Source organism: Megalopta genalis, chromosome 5 (genome assembly GCF_051020955.1).
Source record: "Megalopta genalis isolate 19385.01 chromosome 5, iyMegGena1_principal, whole genome shotgun sequence".
NCBI classification, from domain to species: Eukaryota; Metazoa; Arthropoda; class Insecta; order Hymenoptera; family Halictidae; genus Megalopta; species Megalopta genalis.
Window position 1 is genome coordinate 22,800,348 of NC_135017.1, and position 22,822 is coordinate 22,823,169.

A 22,822-nucleotide genomic window follows, 5' to 3' on the forward strand; every position below is an offset into this window, starting at 1 on the left:
ATAACAATCGTCGCTCTGAAAGAAAGATCACGGTTGGAATCGCGAGCGGCGAAACGGCCGCGCGTTCCGACGGCATGGGATCGCACAGTGGTCCGAGCAGAAGAGCAGCGAACTGCGCGACTCGACGAATCTAGCGCAAAAGGAAGGAGAGAAGCGTGGATATCGATCGGAAATAAAACTGGATCAGAGATCGGAACGCACCGAAATGGCCGGGCCCGGTCTCGAGCAGGAACGCGGTGGCCGTCAGCGCCGATAAAGAGACATCAATAAGCCGAAAAAGGAATACGACGGGCCTGATCGAGATCGTCGATCCCGATCGGCCGCGTAACGATCCAAATTGAGTCGCCGCGACACGCGGCTACAACCGGCCGGCTCGTGGATCGTACAAATTTATCGCGGATTAAAAATTCCGTGGAATCCGTCGGGCTTCGGTTGTACCGCTAACGGGTAATTAAATGCAACGTCGCGTCGGCTCGCCGCGTCGTTTTTTCCCCCCTCGGGTTTGCTCGCACGGGGGATCGCGAGCAGCAAGCACATCCCACGGCACTCGCGCGAGCGTTCGTGAGCCCGCCCGCCGTATGCACGCAAATTAAATATCCGAGGGCTCGCGTGTAAGAATACAGACGTTCCGCCGGGGCGCCAGAAAGATATATCGTTCCACCAATTTGTTCTTCGTGAGGAAATCCATTATTAGGCGAGGCACGAACTTTTGCGACTAATTGTCACCGCTCTAGGTGCCCGAGAGAGCGCGCGCGCGCGCGCGCCCCCGAGAGCGAAAGCGTACGAGAGCGCGGCGCCCGAGCGGAGCAGAAACTCGCGCGAGCGCGTAGACGCGAGAGTAATGTATATTCATGGGCCACCGCGACGCTAATGATTCGCTCCACGATAAGTGGCAATACTCCGCTCGAGGATACTTTGCGATCTTTATCCGCTCGATAACTGGTCTCGTGCTCTCCCGTGAGTTTTGATAAGAAACACCAAAGGTTATCGGCCGGCGATCGGTCGGCGCGAGGGGTTTTGCAAGCGCGGAACATTGTGCTTCGTATTATTTCGCCGCTGGTTGATGTACGCTGTGCTCGTGCTTTTATTGTTTCGTTTAAAATTCACCCTTTTCTTCGTTTCTTGGGCGCGAAGTTTGTTAATGCAGGCGACGGGTTTTTGGAATATTGTACACGTCGTGCAATGCCATGTAAATCGGTCGATAAAAATGATGGAGGATAAGAAAGGAAGTGGAATAATATTGATTGTACAATGAATTAACTGCAATGGGGCATCCTGTAACGAGCTAACATTCGTTCTAGATCCTTGTTCGTTATAAGACACATCGATTGATATTGATATATTACACGTTAGCGGGCATTATTTTCCAAACACGTAGCACGGTTATTATTGAATGCAATGATGTCACACAAAATAGGATAACTTTGACACTAAACCTGCCGCGGCATTTTTTATTTAAACTTCTTTGGTATCACAGAGCCACTTTTGTAGGAAATGATCGAATAAATTCCTTAATTCGGTCTTGTAATTATTATGAAACAACAGATGTCAGATGTGTCAGATGTCTTTAGTGCTCCGTAGGTTTAGTGTTAATATGAAATAGAAAAACACAAGAACATTTAAAAATGTAAATTTACAAGAAACTGTAGAAAAGAGGGAAAAGAGAAGAGTCACGAATTCTATTTTAATTCAACGAGAGGAACTGTTCGCTGTAGCATTAGTTCGTAGTATGGCACCCCGCTGTACAATTAACTTCTTGGCACACAAATAAAACGGAATTTGATTCGTCCGAAAAATACTATTTAATTCGGCTCAATTGAACAGTCACGTGCAAGCTGAGAAAGAGAATGTTTTATTTGGAAATCTGGATTACTGATTTGTGGATGCAACTTTGTTATTGGTACTGTCGAGAATGTGGGAGGGTGGGTCATCTTGAACATCGTAAAGAAAACCAGACTCGATGCAAGAGTGAAGCAACCGAGTAATCTAATAACATACTGCAGACTCGTCAAAGTCTACAGTGGCAGATGAAACGAATGACGACCCCAACTCGTCATTGTACGTCAAGGGGTTCAGATTTGCGTCGGTATGCAAGCAACAAGATTGTAAACCAGGAGTAACAGCATTTTAATGACGGACGTGGATGGTGACGAATTGCGGGAAATCGAGTCGGAGCAAATTCGGAGCCCGCAGCACAATAAATTTGGAAGGGCTGATGGAGCGGGCAGCGACCATCTTGGGCCGCGGACGCCGAGGTTTTTAGCCCGGCTGAATAAAAGAACCCGGCTCCGTTAGGAGTCAAGGAGGAACTTCGCTTTATAGCCAGCAGGTAAACGCGCAAAAAGTGCCAAAGGACACGCCAGTAAAAATGTCTACCGTGGTCCAGCGGCTAGAGCAAGGACGAATACGTTCTTACTATAGCGACGGGCAGAGATAAGCGACGGCCTAAAAAGGGCCACCCTTGAAATCCCTACTCGTTGACCGGGGCTCCGAAGGTCGGGCGCAAAAGTCGCAACGATGAACCGCAAAGCACGTTGTAAAACCATAAATTCTGCGACCGGTTCGAATTTTTGCTTCGGTTCGACAGGATGGAAGGAAACGTCTCCGAGGAAAAAAAAGCCTCGAGGGAACTGGACTAGATGAAACCAAATTGGGAGACACGGGTGCCATTCTCCGCTCCATTGATGAACTCGTGAATGGTTCTCGAGTTGATAGAAGCGTTCCATCGGCTTTGTATTGAATGAACAGCTGAGAGATACAAAAGTTTACGGAAAAAGGCAGCTATTGTTTATGACAAGGATGCTATGCATTTATTGTAAAAATTGATGAATGAAATGCAGAATAATGAAAACGTTAGAAGAATTTAAAAATGTTGTTACATTATGTTCCATTGATTGAGACCATTAAATAAAAAAATGTAACATTATTCAATTCTTGCTTTATACAGTTACTCGATGACATTTTTATTGTGCATAAAGATCCGCGGTCCAGTTATGATTGAGCATCGACTACAACAGCCTTCGAATTGAATTTCATCTCCGGGGTCTCGCGATATTTCGACGACCAAGTCGGCCTACATGTTTCGAAGCTAACGAAGCGACGGAACCAATAAATACTAGAACGTTCCCTTGCGGTTCTAGTTCGGTTCTAACGAACCGGCCGAGCAATTGACGCTCGGAGGCGTCAGTTTCGTCGAAATAAATCACGCTTACCGTCCGGTCACGGGTAATCAGAGGAACGAACGGGTCCGGCCGCGATAAGATGCGGGGATAAATCCGGCCGGACAATTATTCCGCTGCACCGGGTCAGGTAAACTTATCGCGATGGTAGATAATCAAATCTCGAACGGCGTTCGTTTCGGGGGAGGGGCGGGGGATGACGGTGGTGGTTCTCCAAGGTCGGTGCCGTGGCCGTAGTCATAAGCGAATGAGGACAACAGTCGGTCATCGTGGCGGTCGTAAATCAACGGTTGGCGTTTTTCGGCTGTGCTAGCCGGGCAAAAAGGGCAAAAAGGGCAAAAAAGGGCCGGAGAAAAAAGGGAGGCGTCGGGGCAAAAACTCCGTCCGTTCTCTGTCCGGCTTGTTATAAGCGGTCCTCCGGTTAGCCGGACGCCGATCCGGCCCGTGGGGTGAGGTGGGCCTTAAAGGGGACTCACTCTCCCCCGTCGAGAGTGGAACGGAGACCGGCGCGGCGACCGGCGCGGAGAGAGAAGGAGAGGAAAGGGAAACGGAGGGAACTTTAGCAGGAACAATGCCCAAAGTCACGGGGAAGAATGCGGTCCGTCGGGCTGCGAGGATGCACGAACTCACTTCGTGGGTGCCCATTGGTCGCCCATCGATACTCTTTCCACAGGGAGAGAAAGACACACGCGTTCACCTCCTCTCTCTGACCGAGCCGGCGACAAATACACCGGAGAATTTACTGCTCCGCCGGCCGTTACGTCACTTGGCCTCTTTCAAGTCAACCGCGCTGCTTAAAACTCTTTGTTGAAAATACGCTGGCGAGAAGTCGACGCAAATGATCGCCGGGCTATTTAACGATTACCCCCTTAATTGTCCGACCGAGCGGACCTGTTACGTTCGATCCGACGCGACTCCGGCCTTCCGCCGAACTTTCCTGTAGCGCGCGGACCGAAACTAAGGCGACTTCATCCCCTATTTCACCAATTATACCGTCGAACTTCGCGCGGATCGTTTGAGCAAACCAGCCACTGTTCCAATCGACACCGATCCGAGAAAAGAGTACAATCGGTGAATAGGTTCGTTGGTTCGCTGAACGATCGAGGAACTAAAAGTTCTCTGTACAGCGGCAAAGCGCATTCCAAGTGTCCGTCCACGGCGATCTAACAGCGAAGGAACCAGCACAGGAATGATTTAAACGGTTCAAGGAAACCAATGAATCGCTGGAACTTCAATTGCGTTTAAATCGTCCATCTACGATTATGGATGAAGAATTGTACGACTGGACAGGGTAGTGGAGCCGATTACTGTTGGGTGACCAGTCGGTTTGTTTTCGGGAATAATTAACTGTATACGAAGTTAAACATATAAAATATAAACAATAATACAAATTTAATAAATTCAAATTTATTAAACGCACAGCAATTAGGCGTTGTCCACAGTAACCGGGTTCATTGCCCTGCTCGAATCCATGTTCCAAGCTAATGGTTCCAAGACAAGAAAGTGTCTGCGTTGAATCAGTGCCCGTAAAGTGCTGTTAGCAGTTTTTAGTTAAGAAAACAGATATGTCTCTTCCGTTCCTGGTCTTAAAATTGCGAAGAAATAACCGCTACGATTTTCGTGAAAAACGGGGACCCACGAAAAGCGGACAAATTACGCGCAAGCGACGCGACGCGACGCGCGACGGTCCGTCGTTTCCCGGCGTCGTTCGATCGCTTCGTGGAACCCGCGGATCGATAAACAGCGCGATTGTGCAATTGCTATCCATTGTACTCATTTCAGAAGCGGCGCTGCTATGAATACAATAGAGCCGCGTCCGCGAAGAAGACGTAAGCGGGCGGCCGGCGTTGTTGCATCGTCGCGGCGCGTGTAACGGTAGCGAGAAAATCGCTGAAATTTTACCGGGAAGCCTTAACGAGGGAAGTACAGTGTTCGTGGGGGGGGGGGGGAATAATTGCCGATTATCTGCCGGCGATTGCCGGTGTTGCACCGCCGCCACCGCCACCGTGGACAACGATCGCGGACCGGGAAGATTGCTCCTGTAATTCGCCGAGGAATTAATATACAATCAAGGACGGAGGTGTAAAGATCGTAAATTCGAATATAAACAGAGGGTTGCAGGGGAGGTGTCCCTGTAATTTCTGGTGTTGCGAAGCGTCGTTAATGAACGCGGGCTCGATTGTTAGCCCGGGACACCCTATCATCGGCCGGATTACATGAATTATAGAACTCCGGGAGGACAAAGATGGAGTCGCGAGGCGGGAGACCTGCACCGTGGCAGCGCGTCTTTAAGCGATATACATATAGACAGAGAGAATTACCGTGGTAGCGCTAATGTCACCCTCGCGGTGAGATAAGAAGCTCAGGCAGCCGCCCCCGCACTCTCCTTCGCTTTCTTATCCCACGCCGGGACCCTCCGGTTGAGTTATGGAGGCGATTTTTATTATTCGCGTACCTCCGTCTCCCTCCGCGCCCTGTCACCCAACCCTCTTTTTCCTATCTGCCGGCGCTCATAGGCCCGAAACTTTTTCCCGGAAAAAGAACGGCAAGGGGAGAAACGCGTTCGCAGAGTTGCCCGGCCACCCCCGGGGATCCTGCGCCGGCAAATTGATACGGAAAATTGAGCCACGAACAGCGGCTCGAACTCGAGCACGCCGAAATACTCGAAAAATGTCCACCCCGCGCGACACACCGCCCCCGAATTCTGTCGAATTTTTCTATCGAGTTTATTCGTCCTCCCAGATATTTGTACAGGGCGGCTACTGAAAAATTGAAAGGTTCGAAAATTTATCGACGACTCCTTCATTTTCAATCTCTTTTATTTTCCTTTTTGTAGGTTATAGAGTATCCCTCGGAGATTAAAATGGCTACGTACGATGCAGGGTTGGGCTTTACTAGAATAAAATTTTATTCGAGACGGTTTTGAATAAATTATGCGAACAAAATTTCATTCGAGAAATATTTCGATTAAATTCTGCGAATAAAATTCTATTCGAGAAATATATCGAAAGGAAAATCAATTATTAAAACTCAGAGAGGGGAAGCGCAGGGTAATGTTGGTCATTTCAGAAATGTCCTTTCTCCCGCATTATAAGACTCGCATTAATTATATTCTCTAATAAAATAAGGAACAATTTATCATTGTATAAAATCAGAGATGAACGTTTCCACTGGCCGAAGAACACAGAACTATGTCAAATCGGCCAGCCACTCCTAGTCAGCGCGCAATGCCAAAAGCAGTCCTTAATTAGCCGGTAAAAATGTCCGAAAGCCGACGGGCGTGATTAGGCGAAGACGTATGGAGCAGCCTAACAACCTAGACCCCTAACAAGCCGAATTTTCGTCGCGGCTGATGGGACAAAACTGGCAGTTCCAGAGCTAACTAGTAGCTGGCGTCCGGCTTTCTCATACCATGCGAGCATTATGGTGCAACTAGGACCGGTGTAATTCGTTCGGCCGTTACTCGCGCGAGCGCGCGGAAGTGTAGAAATAATACACGGGTTCGCGTGTAAAGCAAGAGAAGAGTCGGAAAGTGGTGTGTCGGTGCGTGTGCTCCATGGGGGATGCGGCGGGAGGCAGAGAGACGGAGAGCCAGAGGGACGGACGGTGCCGAGGGGGTGGAGGCGCGCGCGGAGAGTTATGATGCCGCACAATTAGCAGTTCGTGTGAGAGAGATCGATCGCTGCCGAGAACATACATCAACGGTGTAAACGCAGGACACGTATCGCGTTTATATACGCGGAAACGCGGCCGCTTGTGCCTCCGCATGCGCTGCCACCCCCATGGCTGGCGACCGAAAGTTCGGTTGCCGTTGCCGGTCGAACGGGGACGAGGAACGCCCGAAAACTGGCACACCATGCTTTTTCCCCGCCCCACCATCTGCCCGAGAACTTTTGTCGAATTTAAGGGACTGCATTCCGCTCGGAGCCTCTTGTTAATTTTTTTTTCCACCCCTCGTCGCTGCGAACTAGAATGCTTTATGTACAAGGAAATTCTCTGGCAATTTTTGGTGGACGTTCTTCAAGAAAAAACGTGATTTTGCTGCCTCCTGCCAGAGTTTAATATTTTGTGATTTTCTTTGCGATTGATTACGAAAAGTAATCGCGGTAATTATAATTATTAATCAATTAATCGTTGCTGGAATAAACCACTAGCTATGATTACGTATGGTAATCTGAAATCATTAATCATGAACATGGTATCACGTTAGACGTAATCGTGAATCATTATTAATCAGATTACTGTGAATTCTCCCTAATTGACGCTCAGCTTGGAGGCGAGAATGGACGATTTGAGAAGAGGAGGTACGATTATTCCAGCCTGGCGGCTCGTTTCCATAATTATTAACAATCGGTAACTATAAAAATGAGCCTCCTCTTCCCAAATTGTCCACTTTCGTGTACAAGCTGAGCGTCAATTAGAGAGAATTTACAGTACCTTCCTGCTTCGTGCATCAACAACCCTGATAGACATATAGCGTTCGTCGAATCGAAACGCTTCAGACGATCGAATGGAACTTGTACGCTTTCGACCAACTTCATACGCTCTCCTAGCCATCGATTGAATTCTGTAGCTGACATTAAAAACAGGTGACAGCGAGTGAGGGATTAGCCTCGCTCTGCGAGTAAAGGGTTTGTCTGTATGCGCGACAAAATATTTTCAACCGCCGCGCCGCGCCGCGCAGTTTGAAAATTCTATTGTTTTCGCGTAACGGGCAGAGTGGCCGGTTGAATAATGAATTTTCGTTTACTTGGAACTGCTGTTGGCCGATGCCAGCGACGAGAAAATTGGTTGTTTGTTTAGCGGGCGGGATCGGCGCAGGAGAGCCGGCGATGATGTTTTGTCAATAGAGATTTAACTATCTCGCGAAACTCGGCGCCGCGCCGGCAGCATTACGCCGTTGTTGCGCGGGAGAAGAGGGGGACTCGAGGGGGAGGGGCGGGGGAGGCTGTTTGCTTGTAAATGCGCCGATCCGTCATGTTATCGTTACTTCCGTTTACGCTTCATTAATTTTAATTAATTTCTATAGCCGGGTTCGTTCGCCGGCCGGCGATGATTAATCTCGGCCGCGCCGGGGTATTATCCGTGTTTTTAACGAATCTATTGTAAATGAACTTTCGTGAATTACGCTGGGAATCCGTGAATCACCGGCCGACCGTTAAAGCGGAGTCGCGCGTGCCCCGCTTACCGAAAAAGTCGATTTACATGAGACAAATCTGCACAGCGAAGAGAGAAAGAGAGAGAGAGAGAGGGAGGGAGACGCGGCGAGACGTCGCATAGTTTTCAACGTTTCTGCCGGTTGCCTGTGAATTAGGGCAACGCGGTTGCGCCGTCTTTTCGAGCCCGATTGAAAAAATCGCCCCGCCGCGATGCGATCTATGACGAATCGCGCAGCTAGGAACGCCACGAATTACCGTGGAAGAACGTTGTGCAACCGAGTCCTAAAGGACCCTATCTCTCCCGCGCGAGCAACGAAGAAACGAGAACGGAAACGGTTCTTCAAACGCACCAGACTTCTGACGACGCAAAATAATTGCAAATGGGTTTTTAATGACTCGTGCATGCGCCGCGCAAAAATTAAAACCACCGTCGCTAAACGCCCGATAACGTATCGCCGCGCACGTCAGGATACGATTCACCTTTGCTACATGTTCAGACTGTCGCAGATAACTGAAGTAGAGCGAACCGTGGTAAGTCGTTGGAATTCCTATTACAATGTTTGCCCAATATTCAGTCTTATTCTCGTTTGGTCGTCGACAGAGTCTCCTTCGAATTCAACTGTTACGTCACAATCTTCTATTCTCCCGTTCTTTCATTAACCGAACAATTTTCGTTCATCTTCAGGATTCGCCAGAAACTGAACTGAATACCTGTTTCAAATCGTAGAAACTGTGCTCCGAATTTCGATGGAACATCGCTCAAGTACTGTGCAGAAATTGAGAACCATTTAGGATCTTTAGCGCAATTATTTCTAAGGAAATGGAGTAATCGTAATTTTTTTTCTGAACGTTGAACCAAAATTTCGATTCCGTGAGTCAACATCTCTAAAAAAAGCCACCGACGAAGTTTCGTGGAAATTTACAGGCGTGCTTGACTCTGCAACCTGCCTATTGTTTGCCACATAATGATACAAATTAGTTTAATTGTTACATGTTCGCGGAGAAACAAAAGTGGACAGTCGAGGCGAAGAGACCAATTACCTGATATCGACGCGTCCCATGGTCAATTGTGACGGCTCGGGGGTGGTTCCGCAGGCTTTGGCATGCTCGTGGAAATATCGGTCACTGGTCGCACAGCAAAAATAACACTTTGGCCCCGCGGTGGTCTGAAAAGCGAACCGGGTTTCGGCTGGCTGTGAAGCTCGGGCCGGGCCGGGCCTCTCCGCGTGTACGGCCGTATTTCTCAAGGGCGCGTGCCACACCGGGCTAAGTTACGAGGCGTTTATGAGCCATAAGCGATTCCACGGGGTAGATAGAGTTACTTAGACGAGTTATTTCACTACTTTCCGTGGCGGACCGTGCCGCGGCGTGAGTGGGACGGGCTAAGTTGACGCGTCTTACGGCAGCCCGCTCGGCTGGATCAGAAGGACCGCCTGCGACTGCCTGATTTACTATGGTGGACCCAACGTGCCATGGACCCGCTCGAACCCCGGCCTGCTTGCTATGATGGGATTTTCTGACGGGGGTAAAAGGGGGACTGGTTAGAATAGAGGGGTAGGGGTTGAAGGGGTGGGGCTTACGAGAAGTGTTCTGGGGCGAATTCGACGCTCGTGTCTTTCACGCGTCACTGCTGCTCTATGGGCGAGCATCCATTATTCTCTTATGTTGCTGTTTTTTTTCTATCGTTCTTCTATCTCGCAATGCACCATCGCGTGATTTTTGCTTCGCGCACTTTGCGCAATTTTTCGCCACCCCTTCTGCTCAGTTTGCAGTCAAAATCTACCAGCAGAGAATTTTAAAAAATTTCTTTCTACAACTCTTTGCTTTGTTAGCAATTTCGAGAAAATATACATCGCAAACAAACGAGATTTTTTATTCACTTTTAATAGAATCGAATAGCTTGTATACTTAATAAATTCTGTTCGACGTTTTCACGAGTCTGACACGATTTTATACGGAATTTTATACCCCTCATTTTGTAACTACTTTTAGACACTTCCAACCAAAATTATTATTACCTTTTTCCAATCTTTAATGTAACAGGAAATAACGTTATTTGGCAGAGGATTTATAAATGTTTATCCGGCGATGGATCAATCCACGGAGAAAGTTATTTATCTCGAAATACTCGAATATTTTAGCGTTTTGTATTATCGAGAACCCGCTGGCATGCGTAGACAAATGAGCGACGGTATTCTCCGTTGATTCTGTCCCGCGTGTGTAACGGCAAGACGCAAATCCTTATCCCACATTTCCTTCGCATAGTTACACGTTGGCAGCGCGCTTTCATTCTTACTTAGCGGCTGCGAAAAAAAACCAGAAGTGCGACATTCCTGCATTGCGTTATCCGACGCATCGCGCTGTCTTTTTTTTCCTCCGCTGTCTCCTCTACCTAGAACTGTTCGCCCTCGTCTAGAACAGCAAAATCGGAGGCTCGAAGGCAGCCCATTAGAGCCGGCCGATCTTTTTACCGGGTCGTAAATGATGTGTATAATTTATATACCGCTTAATCGAGTCGCGGACAATGCGAGCGAACGTTCTTTCTGCTTCGCGGAATCGTTTGAAATTTTCTGGACCTAGTCAATCTAACGTCGCGTTGCATGATTAATCCTAAGAATTTTAGAATCCTACTGAAAATTCTGCAGATCGTTTTAGATATAATTTTCAAGACGGCAAATCGATATTATAAATATATATATATATATATATTATATTATATTTTATATAATATAAAATATGTTATATAAAAATATATATTATAAATATATATATATATATATATATATATATATATATATATATATATATATATATATGTTATAAGGTTAAGCAATTATTTCAGTTTGCTTATTCCTCGAATTAAAAGTCGTGAACGAAACATAGAAATTTTAGACTATCACCTTAGAATTATGCGAGCAAAGTTCAGGTCGAGTTGCACGGCTATTACTATGCAAAATTTATTCTCCTTTGAAGAGGCTGCAACGACAACTAAAAAACTTCCGACCTCTTCATTACTACCCCTGATCCTACCCCTGTTGAAGAATCGCCCACCAAGAATCGTTTCCTGGTAGACTCCCGGCACAAAAAGATTTACGACGCCGAATTCAATTTTTCCGCTCGTCAATGGAGACTATAATGGCGGCGGAGAAGTTCCGCGGAGTCCAATATACCTCTCCGTCAAGCGGCCGTCTTCCATTTCAATTTGTAATTTCAACGCCGCCGACCGAATTACGAAGATCCTCCGTGGCCGGGGTTAATATTGTCGCCGTGGACGCGTAAAGGGGGGGCCCCGCGTATTAGAATATTTAATGAAATGAAATTTATCGTCTCCCCAGCGCGTACTTTTCACAATTTTCCAAAGTATTAGGGCGGAGTTTAGGGCCGTTTCGTGTACGCCTCGGCAGAGCCCTACCCCTGAATAGATTATGGTTGCATGGTCGGTGCCTAGATCCATGGAATCCAGTGACAATAGCCCCCGGGGTGCAACCCTATGAGCGGCCGTAGGTATGCCAGCGGAGAAAGAGCGTAATTTTCTTTTTTTACTATTCCGCCGCACGCACAGTCTTTTCACGGGCCGATGGATTCCTTTGCCTAAATTAATAGCATTTATATGCCGATGCCACCTTTCCGTTCCCCCCACTGCGAGGAAACACTGACATATGCGCGTGCATCGCTCTTCCTCGAGGGTTTTTTCCATTTTCAAACCTTTTGCCAGGCTTCTTCGAAACGTTCGTTCGTTCGAGTTCCACAATAGGCGAGGTAATCGATCGAAAATTTCGTAACGTAAACAGATGAGCACAGCGATCCCTTTTTTTCATTCAAAAACTGCGGCACCGGAAAAAGATGGCGGACACTTGGCGTCCACCTCGCATTTATCGGCGAACTATTCTGCGAACTCGAGCTCGCAAATCAGCTGTATTTGGCTTCGCGTTGATCCGTTAAATGGAGAGAATTTATATCTTTTTGTACGAACGGCCAATATCAAAGGATTCCATAATTTATCGGGGCAAACAGAATTAGTAAGAATGGGCGATCGACGCGCCATCTGTCAGAGCGAAACTCCGGTTCGAATCGATCTTGCTTATCGGTGGAACATGCGAGAAATAAAGGACAAGCTACATGCCGTTTAATGTCCAGCATTTTTCTTTCGCATGAAGGATGGATCGAAGGGTTCCGTTGGACGTCGTCGATCGCGATGCAATTTTTATTTCCGATTAAAATCAACACGCGTCCCGAAATTATTAGAACCGATAAGAACGGCGATCGGGGCCCGGTATATATATATACGCAGCCGCGGTTAATTATTATTCCGCCAAGCAAGATCTCGATAAGAACGGACTGACTAGCCGGTTTCGACCATCGGCATGCGAATTAAGCAATCATAGTCGGCGCAGCGAGCGCGCCATTCGTCACTCACTGTCAGCCGAAGTTTCGCGTCGTGAGCAGCATCGTTCCCCCGTTTTATTAGGATTTTATTTAAAACACGCTCGCGGTTTCGTAACACGGCCCATGGCGATTCCACAAACGGTACCAGAGTCCCCTCCTCTCTCTCTCCCTGTCTCTCTCTCTCTTTTCTCCCTCAGATTTTAATTAACCGAAAATCATTAACCATACTCGACCGAATTTCCGATTACGCGAGCCCGGCTCCCCAGGCTTTCAGGATAATAGGAAGGGAGCGCCGATCGCTCGCGTGTCCATAAATGCAAAATTCGTGCGCTTTGATGCTTTCCCACGTCTGACGTTGACCCTTAAATCCTGTAATTTTCAAATCGATGCTGTTGCACTGATAGCGGGCAGTTAAGCGCAACCGATCATCATCTCTAATAGAAAGTTGCGGGATGAAGATGTCGAGGCCGGCGCGATCTCTCGTTTCTCACGATCGCTTTACTCGAAAACAGGGGTAGCTTCGCGCTAACCGCTGTAAATCGCCTTTGAACACCGAGATCGCGGCGTAGCAATTATCCTCTCATTTCTTTTGCCGCGTCTCCTTTTCGGGATACGGTGTTATCGGCTTGCTTCTGCAAAATGCCGCAATCATGTGGTCTTCGTCGCATTCGGAAGCAGTTCATCGAAGATCCTGCTGCTTCACATTTTCATTTTGGAAACAATTTTACTTTCGACTTCACTGGCTTTTACGTTATCTTCTGATAAATAGAATAACAAATAGACTGCGGGTTTTATCGAAAAAATCAGAAGAATGAAAGAGTGAATACATTTTTGTAGTCCTCCGAAAATAAATAAAGAACGAAGGAAATTGCAAAGTGGCTCCTATTGGGTGCTTGTAACAAGGACTGAAAATTTTAATTTTGCACGAACATCCGTGCAAATGAAGAGCTAATGCAGAGCAATCGAGGAATCATCTTTGCAACGGCGGAAGACGATTTGTGAATCATGAAATCGTTTCGAGCTTCGTAGTTCGATCATTTGCGGAGGATTTTTGAACGCAACGAAAATATTATCGTCAGAGCAGCAGACTACGTATCAAAGATTTAAATTATGGGAAGAGCGCATAATGTATCTCGACCTTCTGTCATATACATCATCGAATTACATGCTCGAAACTTACACAGCAAAATGTGTCTGCTGCCGAAGTCGTCGATACGTGGACATTCGTTCTCGCGCGGTTAACAACTGCTTCTGGGATTATCGTTCGAGCGAAGGTTTCGAACGTTCCCCCGATTGTGGGTCGGTCTTTCGACCGCGTTCATCTCGTTACGAGTGGGCCGCGATAGATCACGGTGGGCCGTATCGGGCCGGGCGTACGTTTCAATCACTCAGCACGTTTCGCGATTTTCGCAACCTGTCGGCGAGGTGCGTTCGGGCAATCTGAATCCTCCCAGATCCAGTTTAGAAGTGATGACAGTTATGGATCTCGGTATCGTAGCGGCGTGCCAACCAGTGATGCCGTTTGTCATCCCTGCCGGCGTGTCCGAGGCCGCCCCCGCGCAGCTCCCTTCGCCGCCCCTCGCAGCGGATGTCGCGCCACCGGCAACCCCCGAAAGCGCGTTACCGCTCTACACGTGCTCGCCTAACCCTGAATACCGAGTTCACTGTTACGTAATGCACTGGCTAGCATATTACCGTGCGCCAGGTAGGATATCACGAGCCGACCGACCGACCAACCCCGTCCGCCACCCTCTCGCCCTTCGACACTCTCTTCCTCTTCTGTTCGCCAGGGCAACGCTGGCAGAACAGCAGCCTGACAGCCTAGGCTTCGCTACGCGGCCTGGTTAATATACTGGTTTCTCGTCGTTAGTCTCGACGACATTACAACCTACGGACCTCCAGGCCCAGGAAGGTGTAATTCCAACTCGGCCAATCAACCGTCGCCCTGAGCCCTGCCCGCGAATTCAGATTGATGGCCGAGGATAATTATGTTTACGGTTACTTTGACGCTGCGTTCCACAAGCTGGAACGCGTCGGTCGCATCGAACGCCGGATGCTTCGCCTTCCGAAGCAATTAGCGACGATTTTCGAGACCGTGTACTGTCGCTATTCGTCGCTTTTCTCGATACCGACTCGTTCGTCCGGCTCGAAAGTCTCGGAAATGCGAGCAAGTTCGAAGCTTCGCTGGAACGGTTCGCGACTTCAACGAATGTTCTAGCCGTAGCAATCTTATCGGAGGCTTCTGAAAATTTTGGGTTAACTAACCGTCGGTGGGCAAAGCGTAGACAATGGCGGACGCGAAGGAGGAATAAAGTCCTGCGGGCTAACTACTTTCGAATAAAGGGCGGCCGACAATGGCGACCCAGAATCGGTGTATCCGGGCGATCAGATACAAAGGCGCGGCGATGAATCATTTTTTTAATTAAATCGTGTTAATTAAATTCCAACGGGCGTCGTAACGGGGCACCGGCTTCCGTGATACGACACTATTATTCTCCGTAAGTAACAGGCCCGGTGTGTAAGAAGCGTTTCGCGCGGCGCGGCGCGGCGCGGCGTGGCGCGGCCGAGGGCAAAAAGTTCAGAACACTTTCGTTGCCCCGGCTCGCAAGAAGAGGAACAGGTAAGAACAGGTTGGCAAAGAAGGGTAATGGAACACGGCGCTCCTCGTGCGCCGAGCCCGGGCCGTGGCGAAAGAGTCGAGGAAGAGGAGAGGCGAGGGCAAGTGCGACCACAAGGCCGCAACCGCAGTGTGGGAAGTGAAACGAGCCGAGTGGCGTAGCTTTTAATGGACTGAGGGAAACAACATTAAGTTAAGAGGAAAGCAGGGTGTGAGAATTACACGGAAATAGTCGTGGCCGTGAAGCCGGCCCGAAACCGTGGCCGCGGGGGCAAAGGAGAAGCACTACGATTCATAAACCGCCAATTACCCCGTTGACCCCTTCTAGGACCTCCTGGCGAGCTTTAGGTACCATTATGTCCTGAATAGGGCCCACGGCGTCGCGTCCGCTCATTTTTACCGCCCCCGACAATCTACGTGACTAAATCGCCGGGATTCATAACGAAAGCGGTCGCACGACCGTGTCGACGTCATTTTCTTCGATTACGAGCTCATTCCTAGCGGATTCTATCTCTGCTGGTATCATTGAAATTAATTTACTCGCGTCTCTTGCGACTGCTTCAGACATTTAAGTTGTATTAAGTCAGTTGTATCAAATCTAAGATATTTTTTGTATAGAGAGAATAGTTTTGAAAGATCAACCAGTTTGCTACTTTTTGACGAGTATGTACACGGTGATAACACGAAGATTTTTTGATCGTTATCGTTTTATCGTTAAGAAAGATGTATATATTTTCATATTCTTTATTAACTTATATATTTTATAAAAGCATCGTATTCAAGTAAATTATGAAGGAAGTCAAACGTGCACAGTATAATTACTCTAACTTACACACTTTTCAAAGATAATTGCGACGGCTAACCGGTTAAGGGATGACAACGATGACGCAAATTTTAAATGCGATTAAATGACAGTATTATTCTAAATACATTTTTTGTTTTAGCACAACATTTTTCATCGTAGCTTGACCTTCCAAAATTTGGTACATTTAAGAGTAATTCAGGAAGATGTTTATATAAAACGCTTACCAGAATATTTGAAATGCACGATTCGACCGAGGGTTGAAACCGAGGAGATCAGGATAGCGTAAAGTTTTGATATCGGAGGAAATAGTTGTTCCGTTCGAGAGAGAGAAAGAACGTAGAAAGTTGATAAAAATGAATGTTATGGGCAATCGTCTTGGAGGAATCGATGAAACAACGGCGGGGGACGTTCGAGCGGGGGTGGGCCCGGGCAATTTATCGAATGATAAATTCCAGCGAAGATAGGATCGCGGTTAGATTAAACGACGATTCCTGCTCGTCCGACCGTTTCTACCACCTATTCCATCCACAATCCCCAAACCAGCGAAATTAAATATAGGGGCCGAATTGCAACGGCGGCTGCGGTGATATAGGCTCGGCTCCGTTTCGTTCTTCCCGTCACGGGAAAAAGTGGTTCCGACTTCCCTCCACTACTCCCTTCCTCACTCTTTCTCACTCTCTCTCTCTCTCTCTCTCTCTCTCTCTCTATTTCTCCGTCTCTCTTAGCCTTCGTCTCTCTCGTTGCTCCTTTCGCCCTTATCTGCCACCGCAGACTTTCCCCTCTCTGCTGTCGTCTTGACAAACACCTCCCCCTTGTATCTGAAAGCCACTCGGCTCGCCAACCCTCCGATTTAGATCCTGGCCCTATGGCGAGGCAACCGCTATCGCGCAAAAAAGGCCGCTCTTCAGATAAGCAATAACACTGGCCCGCCCGGTACCAACATCCACTATCCAACCAATCGGAATGATTTACCTTGGACGGAGGGAAAGAGTCACTCTCGGAATATAGCGAAATAAAAATAAAAATCCGCTGGATGAAACGCGCGACTACGCTTAGATAGGCCCACCCTTTTCCGTCTGATCGCACTGACGATTTTCTAGGACTTTCGAACCGTCTTCTACAGAGTAGCGGAAGAAGCAACTTTTTTTTTAATAATACACATATTCGGTAAAAATCCGATCGAGTGCGAGTGTTATTCTGAGTCGAAACAAAATTCTGTTCCCTCGTCATCGATATTTAATTATAATTTTATTTCTCTTCTACGAACTTCAAAACTTTCGAACAATCGAAAATGTGTTAATAATCATAATTGCGAAGAAACTGGTACAGCAAGGGGTTAATAAATAGCAGGCAAACGTTATGCATTTATGGCAAAATTTAGTAATTGAAATTGACAGTAGCAAAAAGATTACAAGAATTTCCAAATGTCAACGTATTATTTTCCCGAAGACTAGAATGATTAAAGAAACAATGAACTTGCCAGTTAGTTTCTTTTTCTTGCAATTGACGCAGCTAATCTTTATTCTGCACAAATAACTGCAGTCTACTAGCAAAAAGATCTTGCCAATGATTAAGAAAGTTAATCGTCAGTTGTTTGAGGGCTGCCGCGACACCCTCCGATTTCCTAGTGAATTTTTTCGAAACCACCCCTCGGACCTTTTAATACCGCCAGGACATCTCTACAATCGTGAAAACGCGCTTCCTCTGATCCAAGGATTTTTAATTGAAATTGAACTCTGAGATCGTCTCAGCCTCGTTCGTCTTCGACGACGTTTGAGTTCAAAGAAACACAACTCTAAATACAAGCGTCGAAGAGACTAAACACCATCGAAGTCTTTGTCGTCGCCCTACGCCGAACGTCTCGAGAGTATAAAAACCGTAGTCACGCGATTCGGAGTTAGCCTAATGACCCAGAACAGTTCCGTCTCGCGAGGGACACGCCTCTAAACTGTACAACAGCCGTTTTTCCGTGCGACGGAGTCAGCGATGTCGGCCGGATAAAACCGTCGGCCCGAAATCCAGGATCCACCAAGGCGATTCCGTGAGATAACGCTAATTCCGGATATTTCGCACCCCGGCCAGCGATACGTCGAGGCCTTGGCTCTGCCGGGCAGACGTACCCCTTGCGACCCCTATCAGGGGAGTAAAGGGCGGAGGGTGGACGAGTGGCGCGGGCGGGTGAACGAGAAGAGAGAGAGAGAGAGAAAGAGAGAAATAGAGAGAAATAGAGAGAGAGTGAGAGAGGGAGAGAGAAGACGGAGCGGAGCGGAGCAGAGCAGAGCAGAGCAGCAGCGTGCTGCCCGCACCAGGCGCCCCTTCGCATATTTCACCGGGAATTTACGAGCCTCGATACGACAGGGAAATTGCAAGAATGGCGGAGTAATCTATCTCTCCTTGCCTCCGCGGGCTCTCTCTTCTTTTCCCAGGTTCCCTCTCTCGAGCACCCCTCTTCTAGCGCGCTCGCGCCGCCGCTGCCTCTAACGCTGTGTACGTGTTCACACGGACGAGAGGCCGCCACGATGTTACCCCCCTCCGGAACAAGGAAGAAAATTCCTCGATCTGCCCCCGGCCCAGATAAAAGAGATTTGTCCTTCCGGTCCGAGCTGCCGCGGCCACCTAATTGTGTTATCGAGATAAGCGGCCCGATCCTTTATCCGTCCGCCAAAAAGGATTCGACGGCATCGAACAGTCTGCGACTTCCCTTCTCCCAAGCGGCTCGTAAATCCTCATACTTGTCGCGGAGTTTACGGTTCTGAATAATCAATGCCCCGCCATGAAATAACGCTGAAGCGCCAGTTTCTCTGCTCCGCCGGCTTCGATTTCCAAAGGTCCGGAAAATTCTCTTCAAATTTCGCCCGTTCCATTTTCCTCGTTTCCGGTCGTACTACACGAATGGCGAGAATTCGGAGCAAGTGGTACCTTAATGCGAAAGATACAGCTAGGAGGTACTAACTTAGACTTTGATGCAGCTCGAGACGCCATGTCTTCAACGACAGCTTCAACGACTTCTTCAACGACACCGATGGACGATCTTAGTCATGGACGAAAGTGTTCGTACACCTTTTAAAACGCAATAAATTGTTCAAAACTGAACCAAATGATTTGAATGTTTGTTTTTAGATGATAGAGGGCTGATTAGACGATGGCTACGAAGCTCTTTTTAATTTTGCTATTACTTGAAATGAAAAGAGAAAATTAAAAACCCTTGTTTTTTTACTTTTCTATCTGAGTCTATAACTGCACTTTTAAAATCGTCATTGTGTTTTAAAAGATGTACGAACACTTCTGTGAGCCACTGTAGGAATGTGTAAATGAGACGCGCATCACCCCTTCGTTCGTTCCGCCACGCCGGAACGTATTGTGTTGTTTATCGCGCCTTATTGCTGAATAAATTGTGGATTGATTACCGCCCAACGAGATATGGTTTTCGATGGTTTTTAGAACGGAAGTAGAGCACTTTTGCTAACGGATTTAATCGAGGCGAGAAGGACAGTCAGTTCTCCCTAATTGACGCTCAGCTTGTACACAAAAATGGACAATTTGAGAAGAGGATATACGATTATTCGAGCCTTTATAGTTACCGAAATTATACATATAGTTACATGTAATTAATAATCGTACGTTCTCTTCCCAAATTGTCCATTTTCGTGCCCAAGCTGAACGTCAAATAGGGAGAATTTACATCACAGAAATCAGATACGTGTTTACACATTGGCTGCCGAAACAAGAAGAAGAACGATAGCTCCACAGGGAACAAATGAACAGTTTGCATTAGATATATCATATCAGATGATTAGTGTGGATTCTTACACCACTTTTACACCTGGAAGTTGGAATAACAGAGAGAGAGAGAGAGAGAGAGAGAGAGAGAGAGTCCACGGAACGGAGCACGAAGGAGACAGAAGTTCGCGAGCCCTGAAAGACCGATGGCCGTTCGGAATTCTTTTCGTCCGTTGATTAGTTAATTAATTGAGAGGTGGCCCGTGCCCGCCATGTAAATCACGGACGGGTCAAAACAGCGGGGACCCGGTGGTAACACGTGCTTCACCCCCTTATTGCGCAATAATTGCACGGAAGAGTGCCAGGACCATTCGGCCGGGGCTGCTTTATTGCCATTTTCCATCCGCATCCTTCAGCCGGCGAGCTGACTAACGACTGATACGCCGGCCGACGCAATTACGCGGGATATATCAGGCCTCCTAGAGGCGGGACCCGCTTCGTCGGCTGCTGGACACCCCGGCTACTGGATTCTCATCCGTTATGCATGGCTGATATCCGCGCGAAACGCAGCGGACGCGCGGACGCGCCGCCACCGTGTTCATTATTGTTGCAATAAAGTAATTCGAGAGCCAGTCACCGTGACGAAGAAATATTTGACGGGTTTCATTTCGCCCGGCTAGCCGTCTCGACCGACTGGATATCGCTATGACTAGTTTATCAAGTGAAAAACTGTCGGTCGGATGGCCGACGACAACCACTCGATTCATGAATCTTCGAGAGCGACGCTCCGGTTCAACGTTAATTACGACCGATAGACGGTTAACAATTTTACCGCGGTGTGCCGGTCTTTCCGACGGTTTCCTTAATGCTGTATCATGCGTTTCTGCATCTTTATTTCTACACGTGTATTAGGATGTCTCGATCGGTTGGTGTTCGATAGTTTCCGAGACTCGTTTGGCGATTTATTTATGCGAGAGGAACTCGTTGCGAAAACATTGAAGGAAATGTCTTCGAACCAGTTAGAGGAGATATTTTAAATGATTGACACACGCGGTGCGAATGCAAATCTATTCGGAAAAGGGAATCGCGTATTTCCAGGCCAGAAAGCGAGTTTTATCGGATGGATTTCTCAGCGAATTAACCCCTTGGCGTACTTTAGGGTTTGCCTCGTGATTGAGATACACGTTAATGTATTTATTTAAAAATTTATGCCGTCTTCTATTAACTAATCAAGTTTGCAATGTTTCAAGGTAAATTTACTTGCAGTTGCAAATTTCAATGTATGCAATATTTACTGTAACAATAACTGAGTACAACTCGCAGTCCGGTCAAGGGTTAAGTTTAAATAAAATTCTGTTCTCTTCTTATCGATTATTAAATATTCTAGTAAACGCTGGTATATTCAATAAATATATATTTTTTTCTTTTAAGAAATTATTACAACTGTTAATATCCCAATCACAGTGACTGTGAAGAAAATAAAACGACAGGGGGTTAAAGAACAGGGAGAGAAAACAAATCGGCTGAGCATACTGAATACACGAATCTTGAGTCAACAAACATTCGCTAAAAGAACGTTCCTTCAAACAAGTAACATTCTTTGCTACATACTCAATAGCGGTGTTCGAGATTAAAATATTCTCTAAAGCACAGCGTGTCTCTGAACAGTATCTAAAAAAGTCTCGAATAGGTTTTTGTCGTCGAGAAATCATTAAAGACGAACTTCCCAATTAGAGCCACCAGTTTCCAACGACAACTTCGATTTCATCGCAAAGGATCCGAAATTCTATCGACTGGACTATCGACTATCTACTGGAAAGTAGCAAGGAAAGAATGATTTCTGTCGCGTATCGGGAGTCGCCTCGGCAGACTCCGATTACAGCGAACCTAAACGCTGGCGACAGAGAGCCGCATCGGTGAATTATAACGTAGCGACCGGCTCGGTTCGCCTAAACAGAGACCGGTTGGCATTCTGTCGGTACAATTCCGCTGGAAATCCGGAAAGCGAGTCGGATTTCCTCCGCTGACGGTTGCTATCTCGGTGTCTTCCGAAGTTCGAGGGACCGATACGTCGACGGAAATAATTACGCGTAACGTGGCCCGGGTTTCCGCGAATTATACCGAGCGTCGGGAGAAGAACGCTCCAGGTTGGATGACACTCTCTCTCTCTCTCTCTCTCTCTCTCTCTCTTTCTCTCTTTCTCCTGTTCTCTCTTCGGTAACCAAAGAGAAACAGAGAAAGAGAGAGAGAGAGAGAGAGAGAGAGAGAGAGAGAGAGACAGAAGAGAGGGTTGAGGCACGGGGGAAAATACTATAGGTAACTGTACTTGCTGTACATGGGTAATACATAGATAGAGGAAGGGAACCTAACCCCCCTGCGCCACGGGTTAGCGTGCAGCTATATCTACATAACGTACTGTAGCGTAGCCGCGGCCGCCGGTCGGTTTAATTTAACACAGCAGCTGTAATCCCATCCATTACGGCCGCGGTAATATACGATCGCTCGAGATTCATACTCCGTTTTTTCACTAATTAACAGACGGGACAAATCGCTCCGGCGATTCACCTCTCCGCCCGTGTTCCTCTCTCTCTCTCTCTCTCTCTCTCTCTCTCTCTCTCTGACCCTCTCTCTCTCTCTCTCTCTCTATCTCACTCTGTCTCTGTCTCTCTTTCTCTCTCCGGTTCCCCCCCGCGTACCCGGTCGTGCCCGCCGCTCTTCATTCTCTTCTCGTCCACCGGCAACAAACGCTTTGTTTCTTCGCGCTAAAATTTACCCACTGTTTCACACCGAGTTTCATTCGGCCCATCATTTTCCCTGTCTGTTCGTTCGGCCGCTCTCTGTCCTCTCTGTCGTCTCTCCGCGCTCCTCTGTTCCGTCCCATGTCGCCTGTTAAATCTCTCGCGGCAATATTCCGTTATTTAAAGAGACCCTGCGAACCTCGGGGACGTCTCTCCGG

General features: G+C 47.5%; 1 protein-coding gene across 4 annotated transcripts in view; it reads right to left on the minus strand.

The window, feature by feature from the left end:
* Antp (homeotic protein antennapedia) overlaps window positions 1-22,822 on the minus strand; it is a 211,282-nt gene that overhangs the window by 144,462 nt on the left and 43,998 nt on the right. Inside the window, exon 1 of one of the 4 annotated variants that reach the window (XM_033469163.2) lies at window positions 9,380-9,706. The exons of the other annotated variants lie outside the window; for them this stretch is intronic. The gene's annotated coding sequence lies outside the window, so the exon portion shown is untranslated. Of the gene's footprint in view, window positions 1-9,379; window positions 9,707-22,822 lie in introns of those variants that run through there. 4 annotated transcript variants of the gene reach the window in all.